Here is a 21,416-nt window from a genome sequence, read left to right as displayed (position 1 = left end):
AAGTTTACATACACTCAATAAGTATTTGGTAGCATTGCCTTTTAAATTGTTTAACTTGGGTCAAACGTTTCAGGTAGCCTTCCACAAGCTTCCCACAATAAGTTGGGTGAATTTTGGCCCATTCCTCCTGACAGAGCTGGTGTAACCGAGTCAGGTTTGTAGGCCTCCTTGCTTGCACACGCTTTTTCAGTTCTGCCCACAAATTTTCTATGGGATTGAGGTCAGGGCTTTGTGATGGCTACTCCAATACCTTGACGTTTTTGTCCTTAAGCCATTTTGACACAACTTTGGAAGTATGCTTGGGGTCATTGCCCATTTGGAAGACCCATTTGCGCCCAAGCTTTAACTTCCTGACTGATGTCTTGAGATGTTGCTTCAATATATCCACATAATTGGGATAATTGGGATAATCGGTTGGGATGGTGTTCTTCGGCTTCCAAGCCTTCCCCTTTTTCCTCCAAACATAACGATGGTCATTATGGCCAAACAGTTCTATTTTTGTTTCATCAGACCAGAGGACATTTCTCCAAGAAGTACGATCGTTGTCCCCATGTGCAGTTGCAAACCGTAGTCTGGCTTTTTTATGGCGGTTTTGGAGCAGTGGCTTCTTCCTTGCTGAGCGGCCTTTCAGGTTATGTCGATATAGGACTCGTTTTACTGTGGATATAGATACTTTTGTACCTGTTTCCTCCAGCATCTTCACAAGGTCCTTTGCTGTTGTTCTGGGATTGATTTGCACTTTTCGCACCAAAGTACGTTCATCTCTAGCAGACAGAACGCGTCTCCTCCCTGAGCGGTATGATGGCTGCGTGGTCCCATGGTATTTATACTTGCGTACTATTGTTTGTACAGATGAATGTGGTACCTTCAGTCGTTTGGAAGGATGAACCAGACTTGTGGAGGGCTACAAATTTTTTCTGAGGTCTTGGCTGATTTCTTTAGATTTTCCCATGATGTCAAGCAAAGAGGCAAAGAGTTTGAAGGTAGACCTTGAAACACATCCACAGGTACACCTCCAATTGACTCAAATTATGTCAATTAGCCTATCAGAAGCTTCTAAAGCCATGACATAATTTTCTGGCATTTCCAAAGCTCTTTAAAGGCACAGTGAACTTAGTGTATGTTAACTTCTGACCAACTGGAATTGTGATACAGTGAATTGTAAGTGAAATAATCTGTCTGTAAACAATTATTGGAAAAATTACTTGTGTCATGCACAAAGTAGACGTCCTAACCGACTTGCCAAAACTATAGTTTGTTAACAAGAAATTACAACCTAACTGTATGTAAACTTCGACTTCAACTATACATACTTTATGCGCCTACAGTAGAAACGACAACATGATATACTTGCTTTGCAAGTCCCATTCATTAATTCATGTTCTTCTGTGTCCTTGTCATTTGTATGCCAAGCACAAACATTTCTGCAGAGGTGTTTTGTTGTGTTGCAATCGAAACCTCAGGAGAAATTCTGCTCATTAGCGTGCCTTTCTTGACACGATATCACTGAGCTGTGGTGGCAAGCTGCCTCTGTGATCATTGTTTTAAGACTTTTTCACTCGCTTTTCATTCACATTTGAAACTATACCTCATCATGTTATGTAAATCTTTTCCCTCTGCATCCAAGACTATCCTAAATGAACCATTTAAAAACCTTTATTTAAAACATAGACTTTGGAATGTCTCTCAATACTGTGGCATTTCATCTGGAGCCTGCCAACACATTGAGTGATGTCTACTGACACCATTTTAGATCGTCTTTAACAATGAATGTCCACATCTGACCTTGTAAGTCCTAAAATGTTCATCTAAAATAGGAATTGTTTTACATACGGTATGTATTGTATGTTTGAAGACAAATGCAGGCCTGCTTCCAGCAGGTGCCCTCAAGAACATACTGACAAGGGCAAGCAGTTGACTTCACTGCATGAATCCGAGTAAGATACACTGAGCTGAACCTTTTGTACAATTTAAGTTGAGTCAGCGCATCTCACAGGCACGCTATCAGATATTTCCCCCGAAACCAATTTATTGCACAGTGTTTCTCTCGAATAGCACTCTTGGCTTTGAAACAATAGCAGGGGAAAGTTTGCATAGAGTAGAGAGGAGTTAAAACGCTTAATTCGCTTGGAAGGTGTTGGCTGATGGAGACATCGCCTTGCCTAGGACCTGAAGACAGCCGGTGTCGCTCCTCGAGGAATAGAGCAGCCATTTAGTCTACTGGCTACATTGGTGAAGTGACCTGAATCTAAGGGAGGTGGATATAATAGCTGTAGGCTTAAGCTTTAGTAGTCTTATGGAAGCAGACAAGTATGTCTCTGGATATGGCATATATTCTGACATACTGTTTATTTAGACATATCTGTCAAATCTGACATGTGAGATTAAAGCTTTTAGCAAGTACAGCTCTGTTTTGGATACAACACACTAATGACCCAGGTGAGAGATCCATTCTCGCTCATTAGTTGAAATTAACAAATACAGTAGGCTCCAAAAGTATTGGGACAGTGACACGTTTTCGCTTGTTTTGGCTCTGTATGGAAATAATAAAATGACTATGAGGTTAAAGTGCAGACTGTCAGCTTTCATTTGATGGTATTTTCATCCATATCGGGTGAACCGTTTAGAAATTACAACACTTTTTGTACATAGTCCCCCCCATTTAAGGGGACAAAATGTATTGGAACAAATTAACTTAGATGTGTATTAAAGTAGTCAAACGTTTAGTATTTGGTCCCATATTCCTAGCACGCAATGACTACACCAAGCTTGTGACTCTCCAAACTTGTTGGATGCATTTACTGTTTGTTTTGGTTGTGTTTCAGATTATGTTGTACCCAATAGAAATGAATGGTAAATAATGAATTGTGTCATTTTGGAGTCATTTTTATTGTAAATAAGAATAGAATATGTTTCCAAACACTGCTACATTAATGTGGATGCTACCATGATCACAGATAGTTCTGAATGAACCGTGAATAATGATGAGTGAGAAAGTTTTTAAAAATTGTCACTGTCCCAATACTTTTGTAGCTCACTGTAGGTTCAGTAAAAAAGCTTCACTCAATCAGATGACAAAACATTTTCAACCCTGCCTACCCTTCCACCTACACGTTATATAAACAGCGACAAATGTCACAATGGTCTGCTGGCTGATTTCTGCATCCCACCTTCCCCACCGCCCATCTCCATTCCTTCCTCTCTCCGGGTGGATTCTTCCATTGAGATATATGATATGAAACTACCAGATCTATCTCTATGGGTTCTTATCTACCTCAGTCTTTGACCAGGAGCCAAACCGGCCAGAGGCCATATTCAAACCAAAGTAACTACAGTATTTTCATAGTCTAAACCATGGCTATTGTATAGCCTCATGGCCAAACCTACACAGTCATCAGGTAAATGGAATAATAACCAAATGCACAAACTTGGTTTGTTTAGAGAAATCAATCTAAATTAATTGGTGACCAAATAAGCATGAGCAGTCTTATGATACAGCAGTGAGTTGAATCTCTCAAATTAAACAGTTGAAGTCTATCTCATTGCATAGCCCTTACCATGCAGTTTGATTATAATAAACAGTAATGTTCTTATCTTGTACGGGCTCGATTTCTACACATTCATTCTCTAAGAAAAACAGCGCTTGATCTTCGCACTGATTTCCAAAGGCTAACCTCGGGAAGCAACTAATCATTTGCTCAGTATTTACAGAGAAGCTCTCAGATTCAAGAGCATCTTAATTTGTATACTGTTTTCAAATACTACTTACAGTAGGTCTATGCTTGGCTGTGAGTGTGTGGTGGTTTTGTATATTCTGCTAGGTCCTGAGTTCTTGTCATTTGTAAAAAGGGACTGTCAAACCTCTCCCAGCATTAACCCCGGTAGCTTTCCTTATTCTGTCAATCTTATAAGGAGTGGATAGGAAAGAGGAAGACATTGTCATTACTTCTTGAGATTAGAAGTTAGCTAATACCTGAGCCACAACAGTCTGTGTGAGTGCTGGCCCTTTTTCCATGTTGATGCTGAGTGATTGTGAGTTGAACACATTCTCTCACATCATCTGATTTTACTGTAAATCGCTCTGGATTAGATCGTCTGCTAAATGAAAAAAATTGTTTTTAAATGACTGCTCAGACCTGCACCTTAGAGACTATTGGCATTGACTCTCCACACATTCAAGCCTACATTACACACACACACACACACACACACACACACACACACACACACACACACACACACACACACACACACACACACACAGTCAACGCTGCTGTACAATTTATATACTTTTTATTCAACTGCTCAACCAAGACACTATTGACTTTATAACTTCATACTTTATACTGTATATCCTATTGTGTATACTACTACGTGTATACTATATTGTGTATACAACTATATATACAATTTTTTAATTACTTGTTATATTCTTTATTTGACTTCGAATATTATTGATATTGATATTTGTACTGCATTGTTAAGGAAAGCTTGCAAGTAAGCATTTCACTGTACCATTTATACCTGGTCCATTCAGGCCAGGTCCATTCAACAGTAAGAGTGAGGGAGCAGAGGTAAATTAGTGACGGACACATTTATGGACCCGCTTCCTGACCTTCTTGATTGTGATGAATGGTATTTGGCATGGCACAGCCTAGAACTATCCGGTGGGTGTCAACTTAAGTCCAACAGGAGCATTTCACAAACTGGTGCCGCCCCATTAAAGCACGGAATATCCAGGAATTGTTCATTATGACCAAATATTGTGTTGTGGGGATATACAGTTGTGTAAACATACAATGTATAGCTTCAACATGTTTTTAAAAGCTTTTATGACAAACTCATGGACTGTCGGTCCTTGCGTCCATGGCTCTGTTAATGAATTTGAGAGTTCTGCTTACGTTTCCCCAGCCCCAATCCTCAGATTTATACCTAACCAAGTGGCTGGACTTAAACACTAACTCTGGATTGTGGTTTTAAAGAGGTGTAACTGATTGTTTAGAGGTCAACTGTTCACCCCCTGGTGGGTTTCATATTTTTTTCTCCAGTGAGTTTCTTAATTGAAATGAATTGATTGTGTTCTATTAAGAACAGAGGATAATATACCAATTATTAAGTTAATGGCTTGAGTGAAGTGAAGCAGATAATCGGACATGGTTGTCTCAATTAGCATTAATGCATTCATTTAACTCATAGTTATCCATGTACATTACAGTGCCTCGTATAATGAATTGTTAATTTCTGAGAAAAATAACATGAAGTACAACATAAGAATCAAGTAGCAGTCATATTTAGCAGTGTAACAAGCTAGTCCTACAGGAGGGAGCTTTGGGGGGTGGATATAATACCATGCTGTGAGGATACACAGACATGAAAGATAAATAACCCAAGTGTATTGCAGTAAGCATCGACCTGATAGAAACAGCTTTCCACTGTCAGAGGACATTGCCTATTATTTTTCTAAAACAGACTGTATTTATGGGGGGGAGGGTGAAATCATCAAAAGACTTGAAATGCTAAGGGTAATGGTTGTACTGTAAAGCAATTCGAAGACTGGTGGTATAGTGTCTGAAGGATAAATAGCACCAGAAATAATGCACCAAAATAATATATATATTACAATAAATAATAGTATTTAGCCTTCATTTCATGTACGTCAAAGGAGAAAGTAAGAAACTCCTCACTTCAGTTTGAGAAAAATCTGACAGAGCTCTCCTTTTGTACATTTATACCAGATTAATTGTGTAATTATGTGGAGTTGTTCCTAAATAGTTGGCTACTCCTAGAGATTTTGCAATTTCATGACAAATTGGAAAACATATTTCACATCTGCAGCAATTAACAGTCACCAAACAATGATTCAAGACCCTGTATGGCATTTACCTGGCGTCTAATATATAACTGACAAAATTGCCCTTCTAAGGCAAATTATAAAGTCATTACTTACTGTCTGTAATAAGCAAACATTAGAACTTGTATTGTCTAAAATAAATGACCAATTTGAGCCAATGTGCTGTACATGCTCTAACCAAACATTGTGCATTTTAACTCATTCCCACATTGACAAAACACAGCTGAAATCTATTTATATTTTTAAGTTGCAATACAGCACAAAAGTCATTAAGAAACAAGACAAGAGTAAACATGTCGTCACCAACAAATGATGCATCGCCCCCTTTGGGCCAATCAGTGTCATTTTGTAAATGACGGATCTCTATGCCAATGATGCATTCACCCAAGTTTCGTCAAAATCGGGCTAGCTGTGTCTGATATATTGCGTGTGACTAACGTACGTACAGTTGATTACTATAGTGGCCTCCTTAGGCCAATCCGTGTAATGTTGTACATGCCGGATCTCTATGGCAAGACACATCATTCACCAAAGTTTAGTCAAAATCAGGGCAGTGGTGTCTGAGATATCGCGTGGGTTAGTTAGACTCATATCCCTGAGCATGTGTGCCAAATTTCAAACAGATCAAGAGATATAAACATGTGCCCATTATAGCACCACTGTGTGGTTGATATGAATGTTCTTGCATATGTTGAGTCTTGACACAGTTTGCAACATGTGTACCAAATTGCAATAGAATACGAATATCCTTTACTGATTTATATGCATTTATGTGCCAGACCACGCCTACCTGAATGTTTATTGGTCAATGTTTATTGGTCAGTGCAGCCATGTTTTAGGTGCTAGTCTGGAAAATATTGTGTTGAGAAACCATTGTCCATAAATGCCACTTATCAAGTTTGGAGCAGATCGGTCATTCGGTGCCAGAAGAGTAGCCTTTTAAATGTTTTTCACAAAATTCAAAATTACAGAAAATTAATCATGGGAAACCTTATGCGTCCTTGAGGGAAATGTGTTCCTTGTGAGGAGAGGGACCTGTGTACCAGATTTCATGACTTTAGGTCAAACGGGGTGAGGGGCATGACCTTTCAAAGTTTTCATTTTCAATCTCTTGTTTGTAAATTCCGGAACTCTATGGCAAGACGCATCATTCACCCAAGTTTCGTCAAAATTGGGCCAGTTCTAAGATATATATTTTTTATTTAACTATGAAAGTCAGTTAAGAACAAATTCTTATTAACAATGATGGCCTACACAGGCCAAACCCGGACGACGCTGGGCCAATTGTGCGCCGCCCTATGGGACTCCTAATCACGGCTGGTTTACAGCCTGGATTCAAACCAGGGTGTCTATAGTGAGGCCTTTAGCACTGAGATGCGTGCCTTAGACCGCTGCTCCACTCGGGAGCCCATATAGCATGTGACTAACATACAAACAAACATACAGACCAAGACAGATCCACAGTACCCTCCCCAACTTCATCATGAGGGACAACGGTAAACATTTTGTCCCCCACGAATGATGCAGCGACCCCGCTTGGGCCAATTGAGATATTGTGTGTGACTAACAAATTTCAGTTATCGTGTGTGATCACAGATGATCCATTATATTGACCAAATACTCCAGTGGCCGCTCTAACAATGAAAATGAATGTCTTAAAAATGGAAAGCAGTCAGGAGGAGGCAAGATCAGGTGGGACCACTCTAGCCAATGAGAGGGTTGACAGAGAGATTGCAAACCTGCTAGGGCTTGGCAATATGGCCAAAATATATTATTTAACTTTTTTTGACAGTATGGTAATTTACGTTATTTTATGTATTTGAATATTACAAATTCTACATTTGCATTAGAACTAGTGCGTGACCCTAGGGTGGCAACACATAAATTCGAACTGATTTCAATGGGTCTTTCTTCATTGGTCTTTCTCCATCTAACTGATTGTTTTATACTGTTGAATTAAACTTCAACCCCAAAACATTTTCTACATTTTCATCAATTTCTGCATTTCCTGCACTCATTTGAGATTATTTACACACTGCCACGTAGGGCTGCACAATATGGGCAAAAAAATCTAGGCCTTATTTTTAACCAAATGTTACAATTGCGATTTGACTAGCAATTGACTTCCATGTTGGAATCATGGAAATAGAATGATTATTCGAATTCTATAGTTAGAATACAGTAGTGGGCACCTTGAATACAGTGTTTGACATGAAAATGCCAGGGAGGAGTTATTTTGACTTGGTAGGAACCAAAGTCTTGGTGGGTGTTTCCTAGGGGAACAGTATATAGTAAAATACGGTATACCGCCCAGCCCTTAGACCAGCCATGGTACTGACATTTTAGATGACTCAGAATCAACAACAATAGTATAATTTCTTCCAGATTATTCTGAGTCAGAGACCACTACATCAGTTAAGCATATTAAATGAGTGTTGTGTGTTTTGTGTTATGAGAGTTGGTGAGGATTGACTTGATTACTCATCGCTCTGCACTGCCTGGGCCAGAGGACTACAGCAACTATATTTTATTTTTGCACAACAGTGACTCTGCAGAAAACAGAGAGATAACACTCTGAGGTACACTGACTGAATGATTGACTGAAGCATCTACAGTAAAATCTCTTTGCGCTACTGTGTACTCATCACACAAACCCTTATAGCATACCTCCACAGTGAAATCCAGTCAACATCTGGGACAATTCATACAGATGGATGGACGACCAAACAGTCCCTCTCCAGAGTGTACAGAAATATGAGGTGTGATATAGTCTTCCTCTTTCCCCCGCTCAGCTCTGGGACTACAATAAATTGGGATGAAGATGTCCATAGCCACAACCATGACATCCAGCCTTTCTATACCCTCTTCAGCTTTCCTTCAGAGGCAGCGCAGCAGCCATAGCTAAAGGGCAACATCAGGATCAGTGCTTCTCATTTGTCTTTTCACAGTGGAATTGGCTTTCATTTGGCACAATTTAGCAGACATGAAAACATCAGTAGTTTGCAAATCAGCATGAATAAATATTTGACATTATCAAATAATCTTGGTCTACAAAGTCATGCATTTTCTCCAACGCTATGTCCACATTGTAGCCTAGCAGTTAAGAGCATTGGGCCAGTAACTGAAAGGTTGCCGCTTCAAATCCCCCGAGCCAGTAAAGTGGAACAATTTGCCATTCTGCTCTTGAGCAAGGAAGTTAACCCCTAACAATTGTTCCCCAGGCACAGATGATATCCATTAAGGCAGCCACCTGCACCACTTTGAGTCATAGGGGTTTGGTTAAATGCATTAATTTGTGCAACTGACGAGGTATCCTCTTCCCCACATCAATTATTAGCTTTCTAGCTCTACAGACTTTTTTTCTCAAACTTTCAACGGTTACATTGTTGCATCAAAACGAAATCGAAAACAAACGTATTAATTGAATCTTAAAGAGATGTGGGACCAACTGGTGGACAACTCTCTAAAACAAGTGTGAAGTGCAAAGCGACCGTACACACACACACACACACACACACACACACACACACACACACACACACACACACACGCACGCACGGACGGACGGACGGACGGACGGACGGACGGACGGACGGACAGAATTTTTTGGAACAGCTTCAGGTCCTTGCAGAAATGACTCTATCCATTTAGCAATTTACATACATTGAATACATTAAGTAGTTTCACTTCAACAGTGTTCTTTTATGTCTGTGGGGATAACATAAGAATGTTGTAAATAGAGAGTTAGCCGTTTGGTTTTGGTGGGCCCATGCTAGACTGAGTGTGTGTGCTTCTCAAAGAGGAGCATATTATACTGGTATGATGATACTTAATGAAATGTTATACAGCCAACAAATGGTGTTTCAGTGACACAAACCAGTGAGTAATAACTTATTATTTCCGTAGTAATAAATACGCAACATAAATAATAGTCTCTGGACTATAAAATCAATTGCTACCAAATGTAATCTTTGTGTATTATGTTGCAATTAGTTTAATGTTTGATTTTACAGGTGAAGAAGATAAACAGAAACTTCCCAGTTAATCAACAGGTAAGCTATTACTACTACTACTACTACTACTACTAGGCCTACTACTAGTAGTAGTAAGGCAGTATGGTCCGGTACATCGTCCCAGTAAAATAAATAGTGGGGGTACACCTTACCAGTAAAACATGAGCCTATCACAATTAATACAACATGCCCAAAAAAAACTATATGCTAGTACCCTATTAGTTAACATTACTGCATATCAGACACACTAACAATTTGTGAATTGACTGGAAAACGGGTGGTATACACTCCAAATTGCGTTGTGGTTTAAGGAGAACACTTACATATTGAGTAGCTGAGACGCTTGCGACAAGGCGGAGATAAGTTGCTGAGATCGAGGCGCACGTGGACAACAGTGGATGATGCATCAATTCAGGCTAACTGTAGGCCTAATGACAATCTCAGAATTTCATTACACTACACATAGGTGTTTTGTAACAGATGTCTCTTTCCATTCATCAAATTGCAAGTGCAAAGTGCACTGTTGGTACAGAGGCAATGTGTGGGGGCACAGGCTGGACGAGGTAATTGAGGTAATATGTACAGGTAGGTAGAGGTAAAGTGACTATGCATAGATAACAAACAGAGTAGCAGCAGCATAAAATAGGGGGTGGGGGGGCAATGTAAATAGTCTGGGTAGCCATTTGATTAGCTGTTCAGGAGTCTTATAGCTTGGGGGTAGAGGCTGATAAGAAGCCTTTTGGACCTAGACTTGGCGCTCCATGTCCGCTTGCCGTGTGGTAGCAGAGAGAACAGTCTATGACTAGGGTGGCTGGAGTCTTTAACAATTTTTAGGGCCTTCCTCTGACACCGCCTGGTATAGAGGTCCTGGATGGCAGGAAGCTTGGCCCCTGTGATGTACCGGACTGTACACACTACCCTCTGTAGTGCCTTGCGGTCAGAGGACGAGCAGTTGCCATAACAGGCAGTGATGCAACCAGTCAGGATGCTCTCGATGGTGCAGCTGTAGAACTTTTTGAGGATCTGAGAACCCATGCCAAATCTTTTCCGTCTCCTGAGGTGGAATAGGCTTTGTCGTGCCCTCTTCACGACTGTCTTGGTGTGTTTGGACCATGATAGTTTGTTGGTGATGTGGACGCCAAGGAACTTGAAGTTCTTAACTTGCTCCACTACAGCCCTGACGATGAGAATGGGGGCGTTCTTGGTCCTCCTATTCCTGTAGTCCACAATCATCTCCTTTTTCTTGATCACGTTGAGGGAGAGGTTGTTATCCTGGCACCACACGGCCCTATAGGCTGTTGTCGGTGATCAGGCATACTATTATTGTGTCGTCGACAAACTTAATGATGGTGCTGGAGTTGTTCCTGGCCATGCAGTCATGGGTGAACAGAGAGTACAGGAGGGGACAAGGCACGCACCCCTTAGGGGCCCCTGTGTTGAGGATAAGCGTGCAGATGTGTTGTTACCTCCCCTTACCACCTGGGGATGGTCCGTCAGGAAGTCTAGGATCCAGTTGCAGAGGGAGGTGTTTAGTCCCAGGGTCCTTAGCTTAGTGATGAGCTTAGAGGGCACTATGGTGTTGAACGCTGAGCTGTCGTCAATGAATAGCATTCTCACATAGGTGTTCCTTTTGTCCAGGTGGGAAAGGGCAGTGTAGAGTGCAAAAGAGATGGCATCATCTGTGGATCTGTTGGGGCGGTATGCAAATTGGAGTGGGTCTAGGGTTTCTAGGATAATGGTTTTGATGTGAGCTATGACCAGCCTTTCAAAGCACTTCATGGCTACAGACGTGAGTGCTATGGGTCGGTGGTCATTTAGGCAGGTTACCTTAGTGTTCTTGGGCACAGGGACTATGGTGCTCTGCTTGAAACATGTTGGTATTACACACTCAGTCAGGAACAGGTTGAAAATGTCAGTGAAGACACTTGCCAGTTGGTCAGTTCATGCTCGGAGTACATGTCCTGGTAATCCGTCTGGCCCTGCGGCCTTGTGAATATTGACCTGTTTAAAGGTCTTACTCACATCGGCTACGGAGAGCGTGATCACACAGTCGTCCGGAACAGCTGATGCTCTCATGTGCTTCAGTGTTGCTTGCCTCAAAACGAGCATAGAAGTATTTAAGCTCGTCTGGTAGGCTTGTGTCACTGGGCAGCTCGCGGCTGTGCTTCCCTTTGTAGTCTTTAATAGTTTGCAAGCCCTGCCACATCCGATGAGCATCGGAGCCAGTGTAGTACGATTCAATCTTAGTACTGTATTGACACTTTGCCTGTTTGTTGGTTCATCTGAGGGCATAGCGGGAGTTCTTATAAGCGTCCGGGTTAGAGTCCCGCTCCTTGAAAGTGGCACCTCTACCCTTTAGCTCAGTGCGGATGTTGCCTGTAATCCATGGCTTCTCGTTGGGGTATGTATGTACGGTCACTGTCAGGACGACGTCATCGATGAACTTATGGATGAAGCCAATGACTGATGTGGTGTACTCCTCAATGCCATCGGAAGAGTCCCAGAACATATTCCAGTCTGTGCTAGCAAAACAGTCCTGTAGCTTAGCATCTGCGTCATCTGACCACTTCTGTATTGAGCAAGTCACTGGTGCTACCTGCTTTAGTTTTTGCTCGTAAGCAGGAATCAGGAGGATAGAATTATGGTCAGATATGCCAAATGGAGGGCGAGGGAGAGCTTTGTACGCGTCTCTGTGTGTGGAGTAAAGGTGGTCTAGAATTAACATGCTGGTAGAAATGAGGTAAAACGGATTTAAGTTTCCCTACATTAAAGTCCCCAGCCACTAGGAGCACTGCCTCTGGATGAGCATTTTCCTGTTTGCTTATGGCCTTATATCAATCAAATTTATTTATAAAGCCCTTTTTACCTCAGCTGATGTCACAAAGTGCTGTACAGAAACCCAGCCTACAACCCCAAACAGCAAGCAATGCAGATGTAGAAGCACAGTGGCTAGGAAAAACTCCATAGAAAGGCCAGAACCTAGGAAGAAACCTAGAGCGGGACCAGGCTCTGAAGGGTGGCCAGTCCTCTTCTGGCTGTACTGGGTGGAGATTATAACAGTACATGGCCAAGATGTTCAAACGTTCAAAGATGACCAGCAGGGTCAAATAATAATATTCACAGTGGTTGTAGAGGGTGCAACAGGTCAGCACCTCAGGAGTAAATGTCAGTTGGCTTTTCATAGCTGATCAATACAGCTCATTGAGCATTAAGTGCAGTCTTAGTGCCAGCATCGGTTTGTGGTGGCAAAGTAGTTAAAACGCTGTCAGTTCCACTTTAAACTTTAGGTCACCGTTTACTTTGTGTGCTAAACGTGAAATGTTTTTTTACAATGGGAAGTAATATTTGTACATTTAGTCTGGGTAATACTTAATGGTTCTGTTTTTGTATTCTTATGATTAGGACCTACTTACTGGATTATTATGTCAGAGTTGATGAACTGCTTATCCTTTAACATCATGCTGTGTGTGACTGCTGTCTTTCCATGGGCCCTATACAGTGGTGTAGTGGTGGCTGGAGAAGTGGGTATACTCTAATTTTGCCCAAAAGTTCCCAAACAGCTCGCCCAGCGAAGGAAAGGCTCCCTGTGTGAAAAATCTGTTTTCCTAGAAATGTTTCAGATTTTCACTCTCAAATCACCCTTTTTTTATAGAATACAATGTGATGGTCTTAAGTCCACAACAATGCTTAAACCACATCAATCTGATTGGCTCCCCGGTGGGTGGGCCTCTGTCCACCCAGGCCCATCCATGTCTATGCCCCTGATGCAAACAACATATGATGACAATTGTGCATCACAATAGCCGACTAACCAACACTTCGGACTAAACTTTTTCAATACCTGGTTTGCATACCCATTGTTGCCTTAGTTATCATTTACTGTTGAAATGTCTTTCCTACCCTACCGGCTACCGATGTCATTCTTCTGTGAGCTACTCCATGCCAAAACCAGTTGAGAACTGCACACTCTTGCTGCCCGCTGAAACTAGACTATGTGTGTGGCACGCATGTGCATATATTTCACGTGCTTTGCGATTGTGTAGGCTACTTTGTGCATGATTTCTCTATTAATTGATAAGTCGTATACCTCCACTAGACTACTTTGATATGCATCAGTAGGGATTAAGAAGTGAGTGTAAGCAATGCCCACTGAATATTTTGGGGGGTATATGGCTTACCTGCGTATACCCTACACTACACAACTGGCCCTTTGTGTTTTACAAAAGGTGCACTCTCCTACATGATTGCGCTGGTATTACGGTGGCTGTCCTTTCAGAATCACCAACCTGTCACACACTGAAGACCTATAGGTTCACCACTGTGCAAACATGTGTATAATAGTTATAAAGGCTGTTAAGATATTCATGTTTCAAGATAGGAGTGTATATATTTGGCCTTGCTAAGCGGTTTTGTGGGCTGGCTGAATGGAAACGGATAATTATGACTTTTGTACTCCGCTGGTGTCGGGAAGAAATTATGAGTCCTCACTCTCCGAGACCGAGTCAAGACCAAATACAAATGTGGGCTAGTGATAAAATAAATCTCCATTTAATCAATATTAAAATCAGGCTGTAACACAACAAAATGTGGGAAAAAAACTTTTTGGTGATATCCAATTGGTAGTTACAGTCTTGTCCTACGGACTCAGGAGAGGCAAAGGTCATGTTTACACCAAAACACGACCCTGCCAAACCACACAACCTGGAAGCCAGCCGCACCATCCAGCTGAAGAGCACAATGGGACAAGGAAATCCCAGCAGGACAAACCCTCCCCTAACCATTGTGCACCGCCTCATGGGTGTCCCAGTCACAGCCAGCGATTGAACCCAGGTATGTTGTGATGCCTCAAGCACTGCGATGCAGTGCCACTCGGGAGGCCTCGGGTGTGAATACTTTCTGAAGGTACTTTTTGATTGGTTGATTATGCTACACAAAGATAAATAATTTAAATTAGTTAATAGTTTGATTTATTGCACCTGTTACTGAGATGGTTGTTCCGGTTTATATGATTTATGTAGTCTCTTTAATGAATTAATTTTCCCTACCCTGGCAGTCATTCTGAATGCAGGTTGCAGTTGACTAAACGTTACAATTGTTAGATATCCTTACTTTGTCTGGATTCCAATAGGAATTACACATCACTTTGCAAGCAAGCATAATGTGACTTGCAGGCCTGATGTGGCCAGTAAACCAGGAGTTTCAGACCACAGTGTTAGGGTATAACTAGGCTCTCAAAGAAATGCTTTATGATATACGTTATGTATTGTCAAAAATAGTTTAATTTGAAAGATAACAACATCTGATAAAAGTGTTATAGCACATTAGAACCATTCATGGAGGGTTCTAGGTATAGAACCGTTCTTTGAGGATTCTATGAAGAACCACTTACAGAGGGTTCTACCTAGCACCAAAAAGGCTTCCCCTATGGGGACAAGCTGAAGAACCCTATTGGGTTCTATTTGGCATCTATTTTTCTACGAGTGTACTTAATGGCATTACAATGTGACACTGTAGATAGGAGAGTCATGCCTGGTTGACACCTGGTCACAGTACCCTATTGGCCAATTTCCCTCAAGCCTGATGTTCTTGACAGAGATCTTTGATTTATAGTATGAGCTGTATGGGGAGAGGGGGTATAGTCGGAACATAAACATGTCAATGACATGTCACTACCTTTTCATTCCATAGGAACTAGGATCTGTCACTATACTGTACATCAACCAAATTGCTACCTTTGACCATTGACCTACACTGCTCAGTAATCCTTTCTGAAGAATTTGTAAGAATTACAGCATATTGATGATAAGGCCATGATACAGACCTAACAGGTATAGCCTATCCTATGGTTTCATTGAGCTCAGCAAGCAGCTTACATTGAATACAAATTAAGAGTGTGTCCATCAAATCTAGCTAGGTTTTAACCTCCATCTTAAAGCCAATGGATGGTAGCACAATGGGCATCGGGTAGCCTAGCAGTTAGAGTTTTGGGCCAGTAGCCAAAAGGTCACTAGTTCAAATCCCTGAGCTGACAAGGTGAAAAATCTGTAGATAAGCAAGGCACTTAACCCTAATTGCTCCAGGATCACTGTTGATAATGGCTATCCCTGGCTGTTACCCCACTTTCTGAGGGTGTCTCAAAGAGAATGAATAATACATTTCTCATTCACACATGCTGTATGTATTCATAGGCACTTCTACATGTGTGAAATAGCACAAATATAAGCACCCACCAAATGATTATAAGATATACACCAACTGACCCCTCAAGTTATTGAGTTGATTTGTCTTTACTTTAACAAACATTACTGTAAGAAGTGTGGAAATGTTAAATATATATTCATAATAGATCATAAATATTCAGGAGGGGCTTTCAAGTAAATCTATATACCTTCCTAAAAGGTATTAAAACCAGAATAGAGACTATAGTTTGGTTGCCATGGGGCTGGTGATATACAGTGGGGAGAACAAGTATTTGATACACTGACAATTTTGCAGGTTTTCCTACTTACAAAGCATGTAGAGGTCTGTAATTTTTATCATAGGTACACTTCAACTGTGAGAGACGGAATCTAAAACAAAAATCCAGAAAATCACATTGTATGATTTTTAAGTAATTAATTTGCATTTTATTGCATGACATAAGTATTTGATACATCAGAAAAGCAGAACTGAATATTTGGTACAGAAACCTTAGTTTGCAATTACAGAGATCATACGTTTCCTGTAGTTCTTGACCAGGTTTGCACACACTGCAGCAGGGATTTTGGCCCACTCCTCCATACAGACCTTCTCCAGATCCTTCAGGTTTCGGGGCTGTCGCTGGGTAATACGGACTTTCGGCTCCCTCCAAAGATTTTCTATTGGGTTCAGGTCTGGAGACTGGCTAGGCCACTCCAGGACCTTGAGATGCTTCTTACGGAGCCACTCCTTAGTTGCCCTGGCTGTGTGTTTCAGGTCGTTGTCATGCTGGAAGACCCAGCCACGACCCATCTTCAATGCTCTTACTGAGGGAAGGAGGTTGTTGGTCAAGATCTCGCGATACATGGCCCCATCCATCCTCCCCTCAATACGGTGCAGTCGTCCTGTCCCCTTTGCAGAAAAGCATCCCCAAAGAATGATGTTTCCACCTCCATGCTTCACGGTTGGGATGGTGTTCTTGGGGTTGTACTCATCCTTCTATTCCTCCAAACACGGCGAGTGGAGTTTAGAGCAAAAAGCTCTATTTTTGTCTCATCAGACCACATGACCTTCTCCCATTCCTCCTCTGGATCATCCAGATGGTCATTGGCAAACTTCAGACGGGCCTGGACATGCGCTGGCTTGAGCAGGGGGACCTTGCGTGCGCTGCAGGATTTTAATCCATGACGGCGTAGTGTGTTACTAATGGTTTTCTTTGAGACTGTGGTCCCAGCTCTCTTCAGGTCATTGACCAGGTCCTGCCGTGTAGTTCTGGGCTGATCCCTCACATTCCTCATGATCATTGATGCCCCACGAGGTGAGATCTTGCATGGAGCCCCAGACCGAGGGTGATTGACCGTCATCTTGAACTTCTTCCATTTTCTAATAATTGTGCCAACAGTTGTTGCCTTCTCACCAAGCTGCTTGGCTATTGTCCTGTAGCCCATCCCAGCCTTGTACAGGTCTACAATTTATCCCTGATGTCCTTACACAGCTCTCTGGTCTTGGCCATTGTGGAGAGGTTGGAGTCTGTTTGATTGAGTGTGTGGACAGGTGTCTTTTATACAGGTAACGAGTTCAAACAGGTGCAGTTAATACAGGTAATGAGTGGAGAACAGGAGGGCTTCTTAAAGAAAAACTAACAGGTCTGTGAGAGCCGGAATTCTTACTGGTTGGTAGGTGATCAAATACTTATGTCATGCAATAAAATGCAAATTAATTACTTAAAAATCATACAATGTGATTTTCTGGATTTTTGTTTTAGATTCCGTCTCTCACAGTTGAAGTGTACCTATGATAAAAATGACAGACCTCTACATGCTTTGTAAGTAGGAAAACCTGCAAAATCGGCAGTGTATCAAATACTTGTTCTCCCCACTGTATTAGGCCAGGCTGGTATTGCATGTATTCCACATTATTAGCTCCAGAAGACTAACAATCAGTAGGCTGTACAACCATGTAAATAACTGGAATACGATTAATACCAGCAACTGCCTTACCGTGGCAGCAGAATTCCATCATCTACAAGTCTATATCATACAAAAATGACCATGTCGATAATATGGGCAGTGTATTGCCTTGCACTTCAACCTTGTTTTACATCATTGTGGATAGAAAGAGGACTGACACGGCACTAGCTGAAGGAACTGCGTGTGCCTATACATTTGGACACGTCAGACGGCAAAAGAGGCTACTGCATGTTGCAACCTAAATTCCTTTCATATTTTACACTTAATGGGTTCTCTATCATAATCTGAATGAACTGTTCCCTTTCGTAGGCTACATTACGCATATGTGAGAGCCAATGATTATAGATTGTTAGGCTACTTATTAGATATTAGATAGATCATGAAGAGCATAGCCTACTGGCTTCTGAATTAGGCTTTATGAAAGTGATAGTCTACAAATGGCGTATAAATAAAAGTGAACGTTTTTAAAGGTACAATTAATACATTATATTGTCTCATATACTAGTGGGCTATATCCCACTACAGTGAATTACCATCTTAAATGCAAATTACATTGTATTATACAATATAAATCGAGAAGTTGACTTGGAATATTTATATATAGCTTACCTGATTTTCTGGTAACAGGTGGTGATGATATTGGATCCAGTCGGCCCCTTACATCAATCCCTGCTGAAATGTCTTTATTTATTCAGTCAAGGCTGCAGATTCTAAATATATGTGAAATCATAGCCTACCTATCCTTGTGCCACCGTCGCCCACGATATCCACACACTGAGGCAGTGTGCGAAACCGTTAAGCATCCCACACTTAGCCTAGGCTACACGAGAAACGTGTAATTTTTCTCTCCATATTTCTCCAGCAGAAACGAGACAGGGCATCCTTTCCTTCGACAGTCGACGCCAGCAAGGCATGGGATAGATACAGTTTCACATTTCCCCTTGCCGTGCGCCCTGGTGCCAAAATGACTGGCTAAAAATCATATGCGATTTGTTTAAACTCACGTCAATCGCCTCAGTTGTTAATTTTACTCACGGACCACTCACATTTCTCCCAATGAGGAAATTACTGTGAATGTACGTTCACCGTTGATTAAGAAAATCAATTATGCACATAGCCTAAGATAAGTACAAGCAAAATGTCTCCGGTCCAAGGAGCGCTTTAAAAGGCAATTATCGGCGACCACTGCGGTATGGTTTGGTTAGGGAATGCGTCCTGAAGAAAATTACCGCAAAAGCAGATACAAAGGAGCCAATTCAATGTGTATCTCACATCAGATCAGGAAACTAAGTTTCAACTCCTCAATACATTAACAGACAGCTGGGTTCAGTGCCGTAAGATCCTCTACCCTGCAGCCCTTATTGGGTGAGCAGCTGTGCAGGTTTTACAGTTGCAGATGTATTGCAATCAGAGCTATGTATAGCCATAAAGAGAGTAGGTCTACATATGTATATGATTGCAATAGTGTCTCTGTTTTTTTCTACACAACACACTGTCCCAAAGTCTAACACTTTACATGGAGTTGCTCTTATACCTGTGTAATAACTCTGTCATGACATTGTAATAACATTAGGTTGTTACATAGGACTTTAATAATTGCGTTCCCCTTTGTAAGTGCATTGAATTACCATCTTAACTACCAATTTTATACACAGTTGATTAAAGTGAGACCAATTTGAGCATCATAGACCTGAGAGATAAAATGGCCTTTATAAAAGAGTTAAATAAAGGTTAAATAACAAAATTAAATTAAAAAAAAAAATTGAACTTGAATGCTATTATCACTTGCACCACATAAGGTTTCTTAGTCATGAATTCATCTCACAGGCATTTTATTCTCTTTTAAAAAATTAGTTATTGTCGTTTCAGGTGATTTTCTAATGATTGTTGATCTTATTTATAGAACATTTCATCAAATTAACACTTTGCTGCCCTGGACATGACCTGATTAGATTGAAGACGATGCACACCCATCTGTTTTAGCATCAAATCCCTATACAGTACTACAGTGGCTTGTGAAAGTATTCACCCCCTTGGCATTTTTCCTATTCTGCTGCCTTACAACGTGGAATTAACGCCAAAGGGGGATGAATCGTTTTGCAAGGCACTGTACCTTGTGAGTAACCCCTATATATTGGGTATCCATGTTGATTTAGATGCGGAAAGCTGCAGTATTGACTTGTGTTTTCACAATAAAGTTGTGTTTTAAGTGCGGTATAGCTCATCCAAAATTTCAGTTAGTGCACACAGACTATCTTTGTGAAACATTGATGCCTTCTCACCATGGAAAACTTACGCACATTTACTTTGTGTTTTTTTGTTTATTTCGAAAAACCAATATAACAGAAAGTACAACACAACACTAACATTCAAACATGCAAAAATACAAATATTAACAAACAATATGAGCTGCACATCCATTTCACAGTGTGTTGTCAGACAAATACACACATGGTCAGTCAAGACAGTTTATTAGGTCTCACCCATCAAAAATGGAGCCATCCAACTAATTATACACAGATAACCCCTCCTACCCTTATAATTTAGCCAGGAAAGAAGGACATTATTTATTGTCTCCAATTAGGTTTTGAAGATAAGATAACCAGTTCACAATTAACTTTAAGTTAGCAACGCAATAAGATTCAAAAAAATTGCTGAATTTGCCAATCTTATTTGATATGGGAACTATTCAAATTCATCCTTTGTTTCATTCATATGGCCAAATAATGCCATTGCAAAGAGTTAACTGGACACAAGGGGGCGTAGAGTGATACATTTCCTTCTCCTTTGCAGGCTCCGCTCAGCAGGCTCAGCAGACAGAGGTAAATGTAATTATGCTGTTCAGACTGACCTTGAAAGCCAACTAGTTAGATTGACATTTGAAGGAAGAATACTTTATTGGATTATTGACAAGGAAATGTATGATTTACTACCTGCATTCACACTGACATCAGAGGAAGCTTCGTTGAGGACAATCCCATTCAATGACAATGTGAACAGTAATGGAGTTGGTTTCCACTATCCCCTGTTTGTGCATAAATTACATGTCACTGGATTGGGGAAAGGGTATACATCAATAAATAATCAAACATGTGTGTATGCTGTGTAGCACATAGGAAGTAATATCATTTAATACCATGCAGATGTGTTTTTACAATTATATCCCTCATTAAATTAGTCCTCCATGCCATTGAACAGGCTATCGATTGTCATGCCTTCTGAGCTATGCAACACACAACGCTCATTACCAACAACCTGCACATTCCGACGATTGCACTGGTATGTATCCTTATATCACAGCTGTCTCCAGCTACAAGCCCAAACACCATCACCACCACCACCACTAGTCCACAAATCTCCCCACTCCCCACTCCACACACAAATACACCTGTCTACCAAGAGGGT

At 41.1% G+C, this 21,416-nt stretch overlaps 1 protein-coding gene across 1 annotated transcript in view; it reads right to left on the bottom strand.

Annotated features, from left to right (window-relative positions):
• The window catches only part of LOC139559947 (gamma-1-syntrophin-like), a 63,620-nt gene extending 44,255 nt beyond the window's left edge, over positions 1-19,365 (bottom strand). Inside the window, exon 1 of the mRNA XM_071376425.1 lies at positions 18,621-19,365. The gene's annotated coding sequence lies outside the window, so the exon portion shown is untranslated. The remainder of the gene's footprint in view (positions 1-18,620) is intronic.
• Between the last annotated feature and the right edge of the window lie 2,051 nt (positions 19,366-21,416).

This window comes from Salvelinus alpinus, chromosome 30, assembly GCF_045679555.1.
Source record: "Salvelinus alpinus chromosome 30, SLU_Salpinus.1, whole genome shotgun sequence".
NCBI lineage: Eukaryota > Metazoa > Chordata > Actinopteri > Salmoniformes > Salmonidae > Salvelinus > Salvelinus alpinus.
This window is presented reverse-complemented; position numbering and strand designations above follow the sequence as displayed.